Genomic DNA, 19,822 nt, shown 5'->3' with positions numbered 1-19,822 from the left:
AGCACCACAAACGATTTTGTTAGGTGCAATCTGAGACGGCGCTCAGAACATGTCAAATTAGCCGCCATGTTGGAGTCAACAGAAACCAGAAATTACATAAATATTCCCTTACCTTTGATTATCTTCATCAGAATGCACTCCCAGGAATCCCAAGTCCACAATAAATGCTTGATTTGTTCCATAATGTCCACTATTTATGTCCAATTAGCTACTTTTGTTAGCGCGTTTGATATCTTCGGACAAAAACTTCAAAAGGTTATATTACAGGTTGAAGAAACATTCCAAACTAAGTACAGAATCAATCATTAGGATGTTTTTATCAAAAATCTTCAATAAAGTTCCAACCGGAGAGTTCCTTTGTCTTGAGGAACGGAACGCAGGAAGATATCATGTGGTATGTGCATGACCGGGAAATGGCTCTCTGCCAGTAGTCTGACTCATTTCCCTCTTATTCAGTCCCATAACACAGTAGAAGCCTCATTCAAATGTTTATAGATCGTTGACATCTAGTGGAAGCCCTAGGATGTGAATCTTCATTCATATCCCAATGGGATTTCAATAGGGAATGGGTTGAAAATATACCAACCTCAGATTTCTCACTTCCTGTTTGGATTTCTTCAGGTTTTTGCCTGCCATATGAGTTCTGTTATACTCACCGACATCATTCAAACAGTTTTGGAAACTTGTGTTTTCTATCAAATACTACTAATAATATGCATATATTAGCAACAGACTGAGGAGCAGGCCGTTTACTCTGGACACCTTTCATCCAAGCTACTCAATAGTGCCCCTGCAGCCATAAGAAGTTAAAGACAATAATGTACTTTTGTATTCCATACATCTTCCCTGACACCCAAAAGTACTCGTTACATTTTGACAGGAAAAGGGTCCAATTCACACACTTATCAAGAGAACATCCCTGGTCATCCCTACTGCCTCTGATCTGGAGGACTCACTAAACACAAATGCTTCGTTTGTAAATTACGTCTGAGTGTTGGAGTGTACCCCTGACTAACAGTCAACAAAAAAAACTGATGTTTGCATAATATAAGGAATTGGAAATGGTCCATACTTTAACTTCTGATACTTAAGTATAATTAAAACCAAATACTTTTAGACTTTCACTCAAGTAGTATTTTCCTGGGTGACTCACTTTTACTTGGGTCATTTGCTATTAACGTATTTTTAATTTTACTCAAGTATGATAATTGAGTACTTTTTCCACCCCTGCACGCACACACAAAATCAACCAAGGGCACATCCTGTAGCTTGGGTGGGAACATCAACCCCATTGTCACTCCTAGGTTCAAACCTTAACCGATCCCTCCACTGTCCTTAGGCCCCTGTTGACTCCCTGTCATGATGACTGTCAAATAAAGGGCCAAAAGGAGGAGTGATCGGTTTGGGATTGAGCCTCAGCCCACTGGAGAGACATTTCATTGATATGACGTGGAAACGTTATTTTTTTTTTAAAGAATCACTCTCCCTGAAGCTTGGCGAGTGCGCAAAACCTGCAAATTCAGACAAACAAAAAGGTGTAATGGGTTCACACTCAAACAAACAACGTTGATTCAAGCCGTGTGCCAAGTGGGAAGGGTCATTGTCACATTACACTTGTAAAACCGTAGAAAATAAAGGCGAAATCACATTTGAAACGTATTGATTCGTTTCTCTTTGGCAAGCCATCGATAAAAGACAGTACTGTGCAGCCGTCTTCATCGACCTCGCCAAGGCTTTCGACTCTGTCAATCACCATATTCTTATCGGCAGACTCAACAGCCTCGGTTTTTCGGATGACTGCGTTGCCTGGTTCACCAATTACTTTGCAGACAGAGTTCAGTGTGTCAAATCGGAGGGCATGCTGTCCGATCCTCTGGCAGTCTCTATGGGGGTGCCACAGGGTTCAATTCTCGGGCCGACTCTTTTCTCTGTGTATATCAATGATGTTGCTCTTGCTGCGGGCGATTCCCTGATCCATCTCCTCGCAGACGACACCATTCTATATACTTTCGGCCCATCATTGGACACTGTGCTATCTAACCTCCAAACGAGCTTCAATGTCATACAGCACTCCTTCCGTGGCCTCCAACTGCTCTTAAACGCGAGTAAAACCAAATGCATGCTTTTCAACCGATCGCTGCCTGCACCCGCATGCCCGACTAGCATCACCACCCTGGATGGTTCCGACCTTGAATATGTGGACATCTATAAGTACCTAGGTGTCTGGCTAGACTGCAAACTCTCCTTCCAGACCCACATCAAACATCTCCAATCGAAAATCAAATCAAGAGTCGGCTTTCTATTCCGCAACAAAGCCTCCTTCACTCACGCTGCCAAGCTTACCCTAGTAAAACTGACTATCCTACCGATCCTCGACTTCGGCGATGTCATCTACAAAATGGCTTCCAACACTCTACTCAGCAAACTGGATGCAGTCTATCACAGTGCCATCCGTTTTGTCACTAAAGCACCTTATACCACCCACCACTGCGACTTGTATGCTCTAGTCGGCTGGCCCTCACTACATATTCGTCGCCAGACCCACTGGCTCCAGGTCATCTACAAGTCCATGCTAGGTAAAGCTCCACCCTCTGTCAGTTCACTGGTCACGATGGCAACACCCATCCGTAGCACGTGCTCCAGCAGGTGTATCTCACTGATCATCCCTAAAGCCAACACATCATTTGGCCGCCTTTCGTTCCAGTACTCTGCTGCCTGTGACTGGAACGAATTGCAAAAATCGCTGAAGTTGGAGACTTTTATCTCCCTCACCAACTTCAAACATCAGCTATCCGAGCAGCTAACCGATCGCTGCAGCTGTACATAGTCTATAGGAAAATAACCCACCCATTTTCACCTACCTCATTCCCATACTGTTTTTATTTATTTATTTTTCTGCTCTTTTGCACACCAATATCTCTACCTGTACATGACCATCTGATCATTTATCACTCCAGTGTTAATCTGCAAAATTGTATTATTCGCCTACCTCCTCATGCCTTTTGCACACATTGTATATAGACTGCCCATTTTTTTCTACTGTGTTATTGACTTGTTAATTGTTTATTCCATGTGTAACTCTGTGTTGTCTGTTCACACTGCTATGCTTTATCTTGGCCAGGTCGCAGTTGCAAATGAGAACTTGTTCTCAACTAGCCTACCTGGTTAAATAAAGGTGAAATAAAATAAAAATAAATAAATAAAAATGATGTGGGAATTCAAGATATTGAAGAATGATAAGACAGACTCATGTTATGATTTATTGAATATATTGGCTTGTGACAAGGGAGAAATTAGATGCATACAAGTCAAGTGCCAGTTAAGAGAACCCTGAATGGATAAATCAAGAAGCGATTTTGTATACTGCAAAAGTATTGAGTTATTGTCATCACTTCAAACACTTCCAAATGCATCCAATATCTACAGATGTCTATGGCTATGTCCTGTGTGTATTTCTCTGTTCTACTCATGTTAAGACATGCAGTGTTCTGCTTCATAAATGATTACCCATAATATATATAACAGGAATAAAATAGGAGTTGAAGATGGTGTACTTTTTTCCATTACAGTTGGAGGTTTCCCAAACAAGCTAACATCTTAAGGTAGAAAATAGTCAGGCATAAAATCATCTCCAAGTCCCCCAAATGGAGGAAATGAGTGTGTATTCTGTAGGTGTACTGTTGTCTGTTAGCACATTCATAAATACACCACAACATGGACGTGTAATGGGGTATACTGTTCACGCTTCCTTCAAGTTTGGTTTAGATCTTGTCTAGAACACTCCGATTCAGTAGATGACGCTATACGATGGCGCATCTACAGTACAATAATCAATACTTTTATACTATTTTCCTCTACTTATCTTCTTGATGGAAGACAAAATTACAAATGACTAAGGAAGATCTTCAAGGCTCCATTTTGCTGTACAGCAGCAGCAGTTCATGGAAAACATTATGCAACTTGCATTGGATAGAAAACTAAACAGTTCGGTCCACAGTTCGAGGTAGAAGGACACATCTGATAGAGGAATTTTTAATCCCTTTATGTTTTATTGCCAAAATCAATTCAATTCACACTCATTTCTAATTCATGATAAGTTGTAAGTTTATCATTTGCATGAATTAGCAAGAGACCAGTCTTAAAAACAAGTTCAGCATTTATTCTTGATGAGTACTGACCCAAAATACAAAGAACATTACATTTTAAATCTAAAGAAGACATAAAATGACGTCATCAGTTACACCCCCTCTCCCAGCCTTACCATGGCGTAGTATTCGGTCCTGGAGATAGTTTCACTCCCCTCATAAACTACATTCCAACCTGCCTAAAGGATATACTTCTCTCTACTAATGGAATCCAACCAAAACATTCTTATCTGTTTGAAAAACTATCTTATCCCTTCTTAAAACTTTCCCAGGAGACACAGACACAATTTATTTCTGCTTACATTTTCAGTAACAGTACAATTAATAACCCATACTTTTCAAATCATAACATAATAGTATTAGCATGAATGGTTCTAATCATTAATGTATACATAATTGATCATCTAAACTATATTTTCCTCTATCAACATCTCACTCAGGTCTGGCTAGTTCATTTACTCCAACAGGGAGACCTCGTGGAAGTATGCGCCGAGCATCTTGATGCCCTGGATGTAGTTTGTCCTGAAAGTAAAACATAGACATATATTCATATACATTTACATAGATGTGTACATCACTGAATTAAACAACAAGACATACCATTGATCCAGTGTTTTCCACAACCACATGGACTAGCCAGCCAAATTGAAAATGTATTAAAAAGCTGTGTAATATAATTTAGCAATGCAAGTCATTACTCTATTCTTTAGAATTGCATTGTATTAATTGCATACATTTTTGTTTCTAAAGTATGTCATTGAGAAGCTTTGAAAAAAGGACACTGCCCCTTCAAAACAAACGTTCCAAACGAGACATCGAAATGGCTACAATAGGCTAGCCAAGAGGAACGGCAGCTTTCTTTTTGTAGACTATCAACAGTGGCCAGCATATTGCTAGTATGTCCACTATTGAAGGTTTACTTTTGTAAATTACTTTCCTTGAAAGAAATAAGTTCAGCGAGAATGTTGATAGGGGCTTCTTTTGGCTCTGGACAGCTTGTGTGTGCTATGGGAATGCATCAACTCATGTCCTGCTCCAGAAGTTGTGACTTGCGGCAGCGTGGTGGTGCTTGAATGATCGGCCTATGATATTGCTCAAATACAAATAGCATGACATATACTCATGTAGTCTTCTAATGGTAGACTGCGACAGAGCAGGAAAATGTTGAACTGGAATTCAAAAATGCGCTGAAAAGTTACTGATGAGATCTACTGGACGGACATGGTTTTGACTGGCCCCAAGCCAGAGTTAAAATGTTGAGCCCTGCACGCGATAGAAAATAAGTGATTGTGCCAGAAAACAATAGACTAAGTGGATTTTGACTCATCGTTACCACGTTATACGGGCCTTGCAAATTCATGACCATATAAAAAAGTGTGACTGCAACCACAGTGTACACAACATGCACACCCAGGTACCAAGAGGCGGGACAGACAGCAGACTCAAACCAACAGTGTTGCCCTGTCATTCTTCACTTTGACAAGCACCGGTCTGATCGATAGATCACAAGAAGATGCATATCTTTCATTGTAGAGGGAGAAGGCTCGGCAGACATTGATTAGCGAATTAAAAAGTAGCCTAGTTAATTTAAGTGGAAAATGTATCTGGCTGAAAACGAGTCTGTAAATCATCTCAATAAGCCGACAATAGTAGAAAACACTGTAGATTACATGGAGAAGCTAATAACAATAATATTTAGGTGGGTGCTTATATTTCACACATGTACAAGTGCGTATTTTAATGGGAAATGTGTTTTTGCATATTCCAACTCCCCCTGAGACACCCTCAGAAAATAGGGTCATGGCCAGGAGAAATATGGGTTAAGTGCCTTGCTCAAGGGCACGTCGGCAGATGTTTTACCTTGTTAGCTCTGGGATTTGAACGAGCAACCTTTCGGTTACTGGCTCAATGCTCTATATCAAATCAAAGTTTATTTGTCACGTGCACCGAATACAACAGGTGTAGACCTTAGCAAGATGCTTACTTACAGGCTCTAACCAATAGTGTGGAAAAAATGTGTGTGTGAAGGTAAGTAAAGAAATAAAACAGTAAAAAGACATTTGAAAATAACAGTAGCAAGGCTATATACAGACACAGGTTAGTCAGGCTTATTGAGGTAGTATGTACATGTAGGTATGGTTAAAGTGCCTATGCATATGATGAACAGAGAGTAGCAGTAGCGTAAAAAGAGGGTTTGTTGGGTGGTGGGGACAATGCAAATAGTCCGGGTAACCATTTGGTTATCTGTTCAGGAGTCTTATGGCTTGGGGGGTACATGTTTTTTTTTTGTCCTATTCTTGGCACTCCGGTACCGCTTGCCTTGCAGTAGTAGAGAAAACAGTCTATGACTGGGGTTGCTGGGGTCTGTGGCAATTTTTAGGGCCTTCCTCCGACACCGCCTGGGGTAGAGGTCCTTGATGGCAGGCAGCTTTGCCCCAGTGATGTACTGGGCCGTACGCACTACCCTCTGAAGTGCCTTGCGGTCGGAGGCCGAGCTATTGCCATACCAGGCAGTGATGCAACCGGTCAGGATGGCTAGGCTACCTAGTGCTTATAGTTCTGATACGTTGTTGAGGTTTATAGAAATGTGTTGACAATAGAGCAGTGTTCTTAAATACAGTTCCTGGGGGAATCACCAGGTGAGCAAGTTTGTGTTGCAAGCCCAGCAGTGACACACCTGATTTAACTGAGTTAAGTGTTAGTTATGGCTCAGAATCAAGTCCAGGACCTCAGCGTGTGGTGTATGCGTGTCAAATCTTGCACGTTGTCCCATGGTAAACATTCCAGACATAGAAAAAAATACATTTGTGGAAGCCTACCTGTTGAATTTCTCGTTCTGGGAGTGTGCTCCGTCGTCAGACGAGCCCATGGGCAGCAGCATGACGTTGCGGCCGATGGCTTCCTGGAAGGTCAGGGTGGCTGGGATGCTGCAGCCTTCCCGCGTCAGGTCAGGCTCCACACCGAAAACTGTGGAAAAGAGGGAAAGACAGACATCATTGCTCAACATGTTATTATAAATATTTAAGTAAGACCAGTGTGTGTGTGTGTGTGTGTGTGAGAGAGAGAGAGTTTGCCTGTGTGTCCACACACACCGGTCTTCATGGCCTTTCTACCAGCCATGTAATGGGGATGGTTAAAGTCGGACACCCAGGCTTCGGCCCCGTGGCCCGTGTACACCTTGAGCATGTTGGGACTCTAGTTCAGCAAACTTCTTCTCCAGGTGGCCAGTAACCTTGATGGGAGAGGATTTTATAATATATATATATATATATATATATATATATATACATTAAACATGTTTTGACCTTCATGTTAAAGTCTCATTGAGATAAAACATTATATAAACAGTAATGAAAAGAAAATACACATTCAGATTGGGGCGGCAGGTAGCCTAGTGGATAGAGTGTTGGGCCAGTAACCAAAAGTTTGCTGAATCGAATACCTGAGCTGACAAGGTAAGAAAAAAAAAAATCTGTCATTCTGCCCCTGAACAAGGCAGTTAACACACTGTTCCTAGGCCATCGTTGAAAATAAGAATTTGTTCTTAACTGACTTGCCTACTAAATAAAAAATGTAAAAACTGGAATCGGGAATTTCTGTGTATGGCAAATGTGCTGAGCGATCAGTGCTTTTTGAAGATGGTTCGATTATATTATATAAAAAACAAAAAGCTACCATTTTTTTTCAAGATTAAATGAACTGTGGGTTGAATGCTAACATAATACAAAAATATATGTTTTTTAAAGTCCCATGATGGTAGTGAATGCCCGTTACTGCCTTAAGTCAAGGTTATATAAACTTAGGTTGGAGTCATTAACTCATTTTTCAACCACTCCACATATATTTCTTGTTAACAAAGTATGGCAAGTCGGTTAGAACATCTACTTTGTCCATGACAAGTAATTTCTCCAACAATTGTTTACAGACAGATTACTTCACTGTATCACAATTCCAGTCGGTCAGAACTTTACATACACTAAGTTGACTGTACCTTTAAACAGCTTGGAAAATTTCAGAAAATTATGTCATGGCTTTAGAAGCTTCTGATCGGCGAATTGACATAATTTGCGTCAATTGGAGGTGTACCTGTGGATGTATTTCAAGGCCACCTTCAAACTCAGTGCCTCTTTGCTTGAAATCATGGGAAAATCAAAAGAAATCAGCCAAGACCTCAGAATTCTTTTGTTGTTGACCTCCACAAGTCTGGTTCATCCTTGGGAGCAATTTCCAAACGCCTGAAGGTACCACATGCATCTGTACAAACAATAGTATGCAAGTATAAACACCATGGGATCATGCAGCCGTCATACAGATCAGGTAGGAGATGCGTTCGGTCTTCTAGAGATGAACGTACTTTGGTGCGAAAAGTACAAATCAATCCCAAAACAACAGCAAAGGACCTTGTGAAGATGCTGGAGGAAAGTTACAAAAGTATCTATATCCACAGTAAAACGAGTCCTATATCAACTTAACCTGAAAGGCCACCAAGCAAGGAAGAAGCCACTGCTCCAAAACCGCTATAAAAAAATAAAAAAATCACAGTTTGCAACTCCACATGGGGACAAAGATCATACCGTTTGGAGAAATGGCCTTTGGTCTGATGAAACAAAAATAGAACTGTTTGGCCATAATGACCATTGTTATGTTTGGAGAAAAAAAAACATGTTTTATAACTGCCGTAATTTTGCTGGACCCTAGGAAGAGTAACAGCAGCTAATGGGAATCCATAATAAATACAAATACATTTTTTTCTAAATCACAAAAAAAATATTTATTATGGATCCCCATTAGCTGCTGCTACAAAAAACATTACAATACATTCACAACATATACAGTTGAAGAGTGTGTGTGTAATATATATATATATATATATATAAAAAGTACACATATATATATAAGTGAATGTGTAAACTGCATTTGTTTTATTTGAAGACTCATTCCAAGTAATCATCATCTCGATAGAGCTGCTGGCTATGCTGTCTGGCAAAATAACTATTTTAGTAGCTCATCAAAGATAAGAAGGCATACTTTTAGGACTGCTGAATACCAATTATCAATCACATAGATAATGCATTGTCAGGTAGATGCCTTGCGAAGCAACTGTGTTATATTCCTCTCGATCACACATTCTTATGTGTCTTTTATGTACCATGCATAAAAAAAACACAGACCAAGCAAGCAAGAGCACAATGGATTATGACCATTGTAGTTATTTACCAAGTTTTCTGTGGAAATTATGTAGAATATTGGCCTGTTGGAAACTAAACTCGGCAAAAAAATAAATGTCCTCTGTCAACTGTGTTTATTTTCAGCAAACTTAACATGTGTAAATATTTGTATGAACATAAGATTCAACAACAGACATAAACTGAACAAGTTCCACAGACACGTGACTAACAGAAATTTAATAATGTGTCCCTGAACAAAGGGGAGAGGTCAACATCAAAAGTAACTGTCAGTATCTGGTGTGGCCACCAGCTACATTAAGTACTGCAGTGAATCTCCTCCTCATTGACTGCACCAGATTCTCCAGTTCTTGCTCTGAGATGTTACCCCACTCTTCCATCAAGGCACCTGCAAGTTCCGACATTACTGGGGGGGAATTTCCCTAGCCCTCACCCTCCAATCCAACAGGTCCCAGACGTGCTCAATAGGATTGAGACCCAGGCTCTTCGCTGGCCATGGCAGAACACTGACATTCCTGTCTTGCAGGAAATCACACACAGAACGAGCAGTATGGCTGGTGGACTTGTCATGCTGGAGGATCATGTCAGGATGAGCCTGCAGGAAGGGTACCACATAAGGGAGGAGGTCTTCCCTGTAACGCACAGTGTTGAGATTGCCTGCAATGACAACAAGCTCAGTCCGATGATGCTGTGACACACCGCCCCAGACCATGACGGAGCCTCCACCTCCAAATCGATCTCGCTCCAGAGTACAGGCCTCGGTGTAAGGCTCATTCCTTCGACGATAAACGCAAATCCGACCATCACCCCTGGTGAGACAGTGAAGAGCACTTTTTGCCAGTCCTGTCTGGTCCAACGACGGTGGGTTTGAGCCCATAGGCGGCGTTGTTGCCTGTGAAGTCTGGTGAGGACCTGCCTTACAACAGGCCTACAAGCCCTCAGTCCAGCCACCCTCAGCCTATTACGGACAGTCTGAGCACTGATGGAGGGATTGCACGTTCCTGGGTTAACTTAGGGAGTTGTTGCCATCCTGTACCTGTCCCACAGGTGTGATGTTTGGATGTACCGATCTTGTGCATGTGTTGTTGCACGTGGTCTGCCACTGCAAGGACAATCAGCTGTCCATCCTGTCTCCCTGTAGCGCTGTCTTAGGCGTCTCACAGTACGGACATTGCAATTTATTGCCCTGGCCACATCTGCAGCATGCCCAAGATGAGCAGGGACCCTGGGCATCTTTCTTTAGGTGTTTTTCAGAGTCAGTAGAAAGGCCTCTTTAGTGTCCTAAATTTTCATAAGTGTGACCTACCGTCTGTAAGCTGTTAGTGTCTTAATGACCGTTCCACAGGTGCATGTTCATTAATTGTTTACGGTTCATTGAACAAGCATGGGAAACAGTGTTTAAACCATTTACAATGAAGATCTGTGAAGTTAGAATTTTTACAAATTATCTTTGAAAGACAGGGTTCTGAAAAAAGGACGTTTCTTTTTTTGCTGAGTTTACAATTCCCTACTTCATTGCATAGTTTGGTCAATTGATCTGACTGGGTCAATTGGTTGTTTAAAAAACAAAAAATTAATGTCAGCACTACAGGCTAATAGACCAGTGGTTCCAATCCAGAGGTACTAGGACCTCTGAGGTTACTTGGCCTATCCACAGGAGGTACTTGAGAAGACTCATGAGACCATAGGCCTACTGGTAAAAGCACGAGAGGGTACTTCAGGGGTAAACATTTGTTGTTGGTATAGTAACCAAAAAAGGTTATCCCACCCCGTATGCACCAGGTGGCTTTCTGTCTGACTCCCACCTGCTACCGCAAGAACTGGTCCCAAACCCAACATCAACTCTGCAATGTTATTTTAGGCATAAGTGACACAGCTCACTTGCCAGCCGTAGTCCCAGCAATTCCGTGCCCTATAAGCAACATCAAATGCGCAAAAATAACTTAAGAAATAGGTTAAATTACCAGAGACTACTACATGACCAATTTATTAGGTTATCTGTATAACTGGGCTATATCAGCCAACACGCTAGATTCGGTTTGAAGAGAGTAGAGTTGGAGCGACTTGCACTTTCTACCTTTTAGGATTGGGGAGATTCTCAGATGGAGAAATATGGGTGATCAATATTTATTTCTAGGCAATGTAGTAACCTATCGCCTAATCATATTTAGGAAGTCACATGTATGAGATCAGGTGTTGAAGCAAAATGAATGATGAAAGCGACTGTTGCTACTTTTGCATATAGGACATAGCCTACAGTAACTTTTTAGGGGGGCTGATTTGCAGGCAGAGGCAAATAGATGGGTAATCAATACTTAATGAAAATTAAAAGGAATTTTCCTTTACAATGATCAAATTTGATGATTGCACCTCGACTCACGTTGGTTGAGCGCCCTCCAAGTCTTTCCATTATCAAGATTTATTTTCTAAAATGGGTAATCAAATAAATGGGTAATACTTATTGAAAATAAAAGGGCATTTTCCTTTATGATTAAATGGGTTGATTGCACCTCGACTCACGTTGGTTGAGTTGATTTCATATTTAAATTAACTGCCACATGATTCTCCCTCCGCCCATGTAGGCAAGCCCACCTAGAAGAAGAGAGGTAGGCTACTGAAGTAAAATAAGTGAATTCTAAGTGTGTGAAAAAATGCATTTTAATACAATCGTTAGGCTAACGCATACAAATAATCTTCGGGACAACAAAGATATGTTAATCCCAAAATCATCTGTCTGACCGCAGCATGAAAAATGACAGGAATGCAGCCCTCTATTTAGAACCAGTAATAGATGGATCTAATGCTTGAGAATGAATTGAAATGTAAGGAACTGACCACTGGGGTGAGATGTTTCTCCACTATCATTTCATCCAACAGTCGAGAACATGCAATGTGCTTATTCTATAACACCTTGAATTAAACACGAAATGGCCTAAAGACCTGATCCTAGAAGAATTGAACTTGTTGCTTATCTACCTTTACCACTGTTCATATGTCAGCCTAACTTGCAGAGATGTTAGGATTTGAAGTAGGGGGAACTGATCCTAGATCTGCACTTAAAAGACGAGTAAAGCAGGAAAATATCTAAAAATCCTGATCAGAGTTGAGTTCTACCTAAATTCTAGGAGGTTTCTACCTGTTTCTCCACCACTTTGGGGTCCATGTCAGGGACCAGGCGGATGGAGAACTTGCCAATGACCTTGCGGGGAATGACGGTCTTGGCATCCACGTCGGAGAAGGCCCCCTCAATGCCATGCAGAGAGAGGGAGGGGTACCTCCAGCGGTGCATCTAGGATAGCCTCCTGCAGACAAGGGTCAGAGGAAAGGTCAAAGGACATTATGAACCAGATAATGTTAGGAATGAATCACTTACAAATGACTGAGAATAAACCAGCATTGCTTTTAAATCTAGTTATTTGTCATTTCAGACATTGGCCCTGTTGGAATTCTTCAGAAATGTATACGTAAGCACATTGGATAAGTCAGAGCATGGTTAGCACCCTATTACTTCCCCCAAACCAACCAATTAAGGTCAGTGATTGATTCAAGGGAGGTAGAAAATAGAGGATTTTTGCATTTCTGAAGTATTTGAAGAGGGACATGCTCTCCATACCTTGGTGTCATGTAGTAGGAGCTTCCCGGCTCCAATGTCCTTGGCATACTCCACCATGTCAAAGTCGATCTTCTCATACAGTTTCTTCTCGTCAGTGACATTGGCCACTTCCTCGTACATCCCCGGGACCAGGATCTTCCCCTTCGTGTCCACCAGGGAGCCTGAAGGGGGACCCACCACAGTTTTTGGATTTCATTTTGCAGCGAGAAAAAAAACTAATCCCACCCAGTTTCAGTCGGTTTTCTTTTGTTTGGTGCATTATGAACCCCGGAAAGATATCTTATGCCCTGTCCTGAAACAAACCCCAGTCCTTCAACCCCCAGTCCCTATAGAACCTCCTAGGGACTTTGTAGATTTCATTCAAGCATTTTATTTGATTCTATCAGAGGGCTTCAAACCTTGTTACTTTTATACCTATCAAATAATTTCATACCTACATATCTCTGAATTCTATTCCAGCACACCTGATTCAACTCACCCAACAGTGCAATGAGGTCGGTCATGGCTTCATGGACCGAGCCTCCAAACACCCCAGAATGGAGGTCCTTGTCACAGCATGCCATCTGACAAAACAAGGTTATTTCGTATTTACATTTAAAGCAGGACTAGGCCCTCCCACGCCCTCCATTTCGCAAATCTGAGCATGACTCCATTTTGCTCCTCCCTTCCGATAGGCAGAAACTCAAACATGAAGTACCCATGCTAAAGACTATTCAACGCTGGTCTGACAAAATCAACACTTGTTCTGATCACATGGACTGGGATATGTTCTGGGTAGCCTCCGAGAATAATATTGATGAATATACTGATACGGTGACTGAGTTTCAGGAAATGATGTTGTACCCACTGTGACTATTAAAACCTACCCTAACCAGTAACTGTGGATAGATGGCAGCATTCCCGCAAAACGTAAAGCGCGAACCACCGCATTTAACCATGGCAAGGTGACTGGGAATATGGAAGAATACACACAGTGTAGTTATTCCCTCCGCAAGGCAGTCAAACAGGCAAAACGTCAGTATAGAAACAAAGTTGAGCCGCAATTCAACAGCTCAGACATGAGACGTATGTGGCAGGGTCTACAGACAACCACAGACTACAAAGGGAAAACCAGACATGTCCAGGACACCAACGTCTTGCTTCCTGGACAAGCTAAATTCCTTCTTCGCCTGCTTTGAGGATAACACAGTGCCAACGACGCAGCCCGCTACCAAGGACTGTGGGTTCTCCTTCTCCGTGGCTGACGGGAGTAAGACATTTAAGCGTGTTAACCCTTGCAAGGCTGCCGGCCCAGACGGCATCCCTAGCTGCGTCCTCAGAGCATGCGCAGGCCAGCTGGCTGGAGTGTTTACGGACATATTCAATCTCTCCCCATCCCAGTCTGCTGTCCCCACATGCTTCAAGATGGCCACCATTGTTCCTGTACCCAAGAAAGCAAAGGTATGCCAGCAGCATACCACCCTACATACCACTGCTGGCTTGCTTCTGAAGCTAAGCAGGTTTGGTCCTGGTCAGTTCCTGGATGGGAGACCAGATGCTGCTGGAAGTGGTGTTGGAGGGCCAGTAGGAGGCACTCTTTCCTCTGGTCTAAAAAAGTATCCCAATTTCATTTCACCTTTATTTAACCAGGTAGGCAAGTTGAGAACAAGTTCTCATTTACAATTGCGACCTGGCCAAGATAAAGCAAAGCAGTTCGACATGGAGTAAAACAAACATACAGTCAATAATACAGTATAAACAAGTCTATATACGATGTGAGCAAATGAGGTGAGATACGAGAGGTAAAGGCAAAAAAAGGCCATGGTGGCAAAGTAAATACAATATAGCAAGTAAAACACTGGAAATGCCCAAGGGCAGTGATTGGGGACACTGCCTGTGTAGGGTGCAGTCTTTCGGCTGGGACATTAAACGGGTGTCCTGACTCTCTGGGGTCATTAAAGATCCCATGGCACTTATCGTAAGAGTAGGGGTGTTGACCCCGGTGTCCTGGCTAAATTCCCAATCTGGCCCTCAAACCATCACGGTCACCTAATAATCCCCAGGGTGATTGATTGTCATCTTGAACTTCTTCCATTTTCTAATAATTGCACCAACAGTTGTTGCCTTCTCACCAAGCTGCTTGCCTATTGTCCTGTAGCCCATATAAGATCACCTTTGAGAATTAACAAATCACCAAAATAAAAACTAGACAGTCAGGGAATCTAACATTTTTGTCATGGCATGGGGCCCCCATTGATAGTGTTTGAGTCACTCCGATAACATATGCCATGGCAAGTCTGTAGAATTGCAGGAAATGTGCTTTAAAATAGAAACATACTCCTCCCCCCCAAAAAAGAGAACACTGAAACATCAAAGTGCAAATCTCAATGTTGTCATGAATTTTGATGTTTCAGCACTGTTCTGTTTTAGGTGCTTTGAAATAGCTGCTCTCACCATCTTTCTCCACCAGTGTGAAGGGCTCTGTGTCCCAAACGTCGCCGATTGCGGCTGGCTGGACGTCCAGGTGGCCGTAGATGCACACTGTCTTCTTGCCCGGGTCAGAGCCCAAGCAGCCAAGGATGATGGGGGGCAAGGGGATCTCCTCTCCAGAGGGAAGCTGAAGGGGACAAATATAAAAAGGGTTTCATTTTCAAAGGTGTAAAAATCCATATTTTCATCTTCTCCTTCATTGCACCGACATAAAAGAAATGACCAGGTAAAAGAAGGGAAGGAGACAGATGTTCAAGAACCAGTGATACAGCAACGCCGTCAGGGTTGAAGGAGATGAAGGGGGTCTGAGTCCAGTCAGAGGATCGGCAGCAGTGTTCCTTCCTGGAAGCCTCTCATGCTCCACAGGGGTGAAGAGGACTAAGTGAGTAAAGACCCTAGGGTAAATGATTTACATCAATTAAATTCAAGGGAGCAGTTGGATTTCATTTGATGGGCTGCAGTTTAATTCAAAATGTTAGTGCTGTGATAAAGTATTCGTCCCTTTATTCATTCTCTACTTTTTAATATTTTTGATAATGAATGTTAGATCTTCAACCAAAACCTAATATTGGATAAAGGAAACCTGAGTGAACAAATAACAATTACATACTTATTTCATAAACAAAGTTATGCAACACCCACGCCCCTGTGTGAAAAAGTAATTGGCCCATTACACTCAATACCTGGTTGTGCCCCACCTTCAGCTGGAATGACGCCAACAAAACTCTTCCTGTAGTTGTTGATCAATCTCTCGTCGTTGTGGAGGAATTTTGTCCCACTCTTCCAAGCAGAACTGCTTTAACTCAGCGACATTTGTAGGTTTTCAAGCATGAACTGCTCGTTTCAAGTCCTGCCACAACATCTCAATTGAGATTAGGTCTGGACATTGACTAGGCCATTCCAAAACCTTACATTTGTTGCATTTTAGCCATTTTAATGTAGACTTGATTGTCTTGTCTTGCTGCATGACACAGCTGCACTTCAGCTCACAGACAGATGGCCTGATATTCTCCTGTAGAATTATCTGATACAGAGAAGAATTCATGGTTTCTTCTATTAAGGCAAGTTGTTCAGGTCCTGAGGCAGCACAGCATCCCCAAACCATCACACTACCACCAGCATGCTTGACTGTTGGTATAAGGTTCTTATTTTGGAATGCAGTGTTTGGTTATCGCAAAGGCATAATGGGACACATGTCGGTGTTTGAAACAATCTATGCAGACAATGTAGCTGGGAAACAAGTACTGATTGATACAAATGATAACGCAACATATTTAAAATACAAGTAAGACCAAGTAGCCCTAAAGTGCAACACTAATACATATCTTCATGCTTTCTGCTCATGTTTAATGTTGCTTAAAGCCTATCTATTCAAAGCTGTGCTTGTAGTTATGTGTCAAGATGCAGTCAGTGGTAGTGGCTTTTCTCCACACAGAATGTTGACTGTGGCACACAATTCATACCTCGACCATAACATATAATCTACCCCTTCCTGATTTAAGAACCAAGAAGAAAAATTCTTATAAGGCCCACTGCAGTCAACAACTTTATTTTCCTGTGATTTTTATGTGTTTACACACTATGAGGTTGGAATAATACTGTGAAAATTATGATATTGCCCTTTTCGTGTAAGAGCGGTTTGAAAAGACCGCCTGAAATTTCAGCCCGTTCTGGTGGGATGGAGATTTGACCTGCCAGGTAACATCACCACTACTTAATAGACCAATAAGAATGAGAGGGTTCCAAACCGCTCTGCCAACAACTTGTTTCCAGGTTTCTCCTCCCCAATCAGACCGCTTCCAGACAGTTTTAGCAAAATTCTTGCTTGAGGAATTGCTCTTTACTAAATATTCCATGTTTATTTTAATTGAAAACCATTACAGAAAGGTACTTAATTGTTACCCAGAAATGATTTGATATGGAGATAAAAACATGCATTGGACCTTGGGTTGGCTAAGTGCTATGCTCAAGGTCAGGAGATAAAGCTACAGCTATCTCTTATTTCCAGGCTTCTCGCTGCCTAGTGGTTAGAACATTGGGCAAGTAACCGAAAGGTTGCTGGATCGAATCCATGAGCTTGAGTAAGGCAGCTCCAAAATGCAGGTGTTTCAGTTTAGCTCAGTGCTTTATGTGGTGGGCAAGCCAGCAGGAATTACGGAGCGTTGCGCTGTGATTGGCTCAGTGTTCTGTCACTCATGGGGACACTATGACACCGCCAAGTCTAAGGGGAGAGCAAAATAATTCGAACCCCTTGGGTGCTGCCATAGAGTTACATTAGATGTGCTGACCCAAGAAGGCTCAAGGTCATTGGTCACAGAAAAAATGATGTCAAGTCACGTTATATGTACAGTAGCTTTGATTGGACTGATCATGTCAATATCTTAGCTAGCAGTCTATCATGAATTAAGTTGACAATTTACTGGCAAATCCTTTTTAATCCTTGTCATATGAAGATAAAACATATGTGCCCATCAGCCATTGGACAAACATGAAATAAGTTGGAAATTGGAAATTCAACAATGAGTGGTTTGGAAGGAATTAGTGAGTGGCTTACGTTAACTGTAAGCATTGCAAAGCAATCACAAGCATGCTATTCAGTAGAGTGGCCATGGGGTCCCTAATCTGAGATTAAGGGGCTCTTCTCCAAGTTTACAATGCTAAACATTCAACATCAGTCATGCTGTAAATTAAGCATGATTCGTGCTGTGCTTAAAACATCAACTCAGAACTCGACTTCGGTGAGTTCAAGACGACTGGGAAGTCGTGAATAAATGATATCCGACTGAGAAACACATTAACGGATTCTTAGCATTTATAGCAATGGTTATCAACTGTACTGCAGAGCTGGAAAGTAAGTCACAGAAATATTGAGGTTTTGGTGGCAGCTGCAGAGGTATTTGGGTGTGGGAGAAGAGTTACAGGGTGTGTTAAGTGATGTCCCATCCTTTCAGGTTGATGGCATGAGGTAGGACTAAATAGTGGAGTAGGGTAGTGTTATTTTTAGTTTGAGAGTGTAGTGTATTTGTTTATTTATTCTTTCAAGCGTAGTATAAGAGAGTTGTTCTCTTGTCTAGTAGGTGGCTGTAATGCAACATATTGGATGCCAACCACCGTTAAACCTCATGGAAGAACAATTCTTTGGGTAAACCTGAAAGAACTGGCGAGACAATGGTTAAGTGGTTTCTCTCATCAACACAAATTCGATGGAGCAGCTATTATATACATTGTGACATTCAACCATACGTTTCAACTGGAATATAGCGAAGAGGATTCAAAACGAGGAGATTAATTTAACGAACGTTAGAAGCTCAGCTCCAGCCAGCATCAGGAGTAAACTGGACACATGACATTTAACGCTTTTTTCCTGATATAAACTAGTTCATTGCATCTGCCGCGGAGCCCAGTTTCATAATATTACCACCTGTTTGCCGTAATTTGAGTTATTGAGTTAGTGCATTTTTCACCCTGCCAGCTCCTATTGGTTCATTTGAGCACCAATTTTGATGAGGGGGGGGGGGTTAATCAAAAATAATTGCATAGGTTAACATGTTTAGTTATTTTATATGTATTATTGCAAGGCAGAACACCTGATAAACAAGCTTCATTTACATTTGTGGTTTGAACTGGATGTGACCAAGTAACCTATGTGAAAGTCCAGCAATTGGCTGGGATAGGTGGGGCAGGTTTGAGAGGTTTTAGGGTTTTAGTTTCTCAGCTGCTTCACTGTCTTTATGCGAATTAACTTATTTGCTAAATATTTCCAATAGATGGCAGCATGAGACCCCGAAGCATCAGTTACAGGCTTTGCAGCAATATAATTGACATAAAAATAGCATGCAACCAAAGACTGTCCCATGATTTTCTAAAATGGTCACTCACTACTTCACAGGTAACCATCTCTTATTAGGCCCGTGTTGCTTTTGGGAGAAAAAAACCCAGCCAAATAGACAGGTGGGCTAACAACCCTAGTAGACATGCTTTAAACAAACTTGCTTCTTTCAACAATAAAACGGGCCTTCTTTAGAGTAGTTGAGGATCTGGAGCATCAGCATTTGTGGGTTTGACTACAGACTCAAAATGGCAAACAGACTCTTCTGAAACTCTTCAGTCTATTCTTGTTCTGAGAAATTGCCAAGAAACTGAAGAGCTCCTACAACGCTGTGTACTACTCCCTTCATAGAACAAAATAACCAGAATTGAAAGAGTGGGAGGCCCCGGTCAACAAGTACATTAGTGTGTCTAGTTTGAGAGAGAGACACCTCAAGTCAACTGGCAGCTTCATTCAATATTACCTGCAAAAGTCTGAACGCCAACAGTGAGGCGACTCCGGGGTTCTGGCCTTCAAGGCAGAGTTATTTTGTGCAGTGTGTGTTGTTTTGCCCATCTTAATCTTTATTGGCCAGTTAGAG

At 41.8% G+C, this 19,822-nt stretch overlaps 1 pseudogene; it reads right to left on the bottom strand.

Annotated features, from left to right (window-relative positions):
* Positions 1–4,600: 4,600 nt before the first annotated feature.
* On the bottom strand, positions 4,601–13,507 carry LOC124042792 (annotated as a pseudogene).
* Positions 13,508–19,822: the final 6,315 nt, after the last annotated feature.

Source organism: Oncorhynchus gorbuscha, linkage group LG09, assembly GCF_021184085.1.
Source record: "Oncorhynchus gorbuscha isolate QuinsamMale2020 ecotype Even-year linkage group LG09, OgorEven_v1.0, whole genome shotgun sequence".
In the NCBI taxonomy this organism is placed as follows: Eukaryota; Metazoa; Chordata; class Actinopteri; order Salmoniformes; family Salmonidae; genus Oncorhynchus; species Oncorhynchus gorbuscha.
This window is presented reverse-complemented; position numbering and strand designations above follow the sequence as displayed.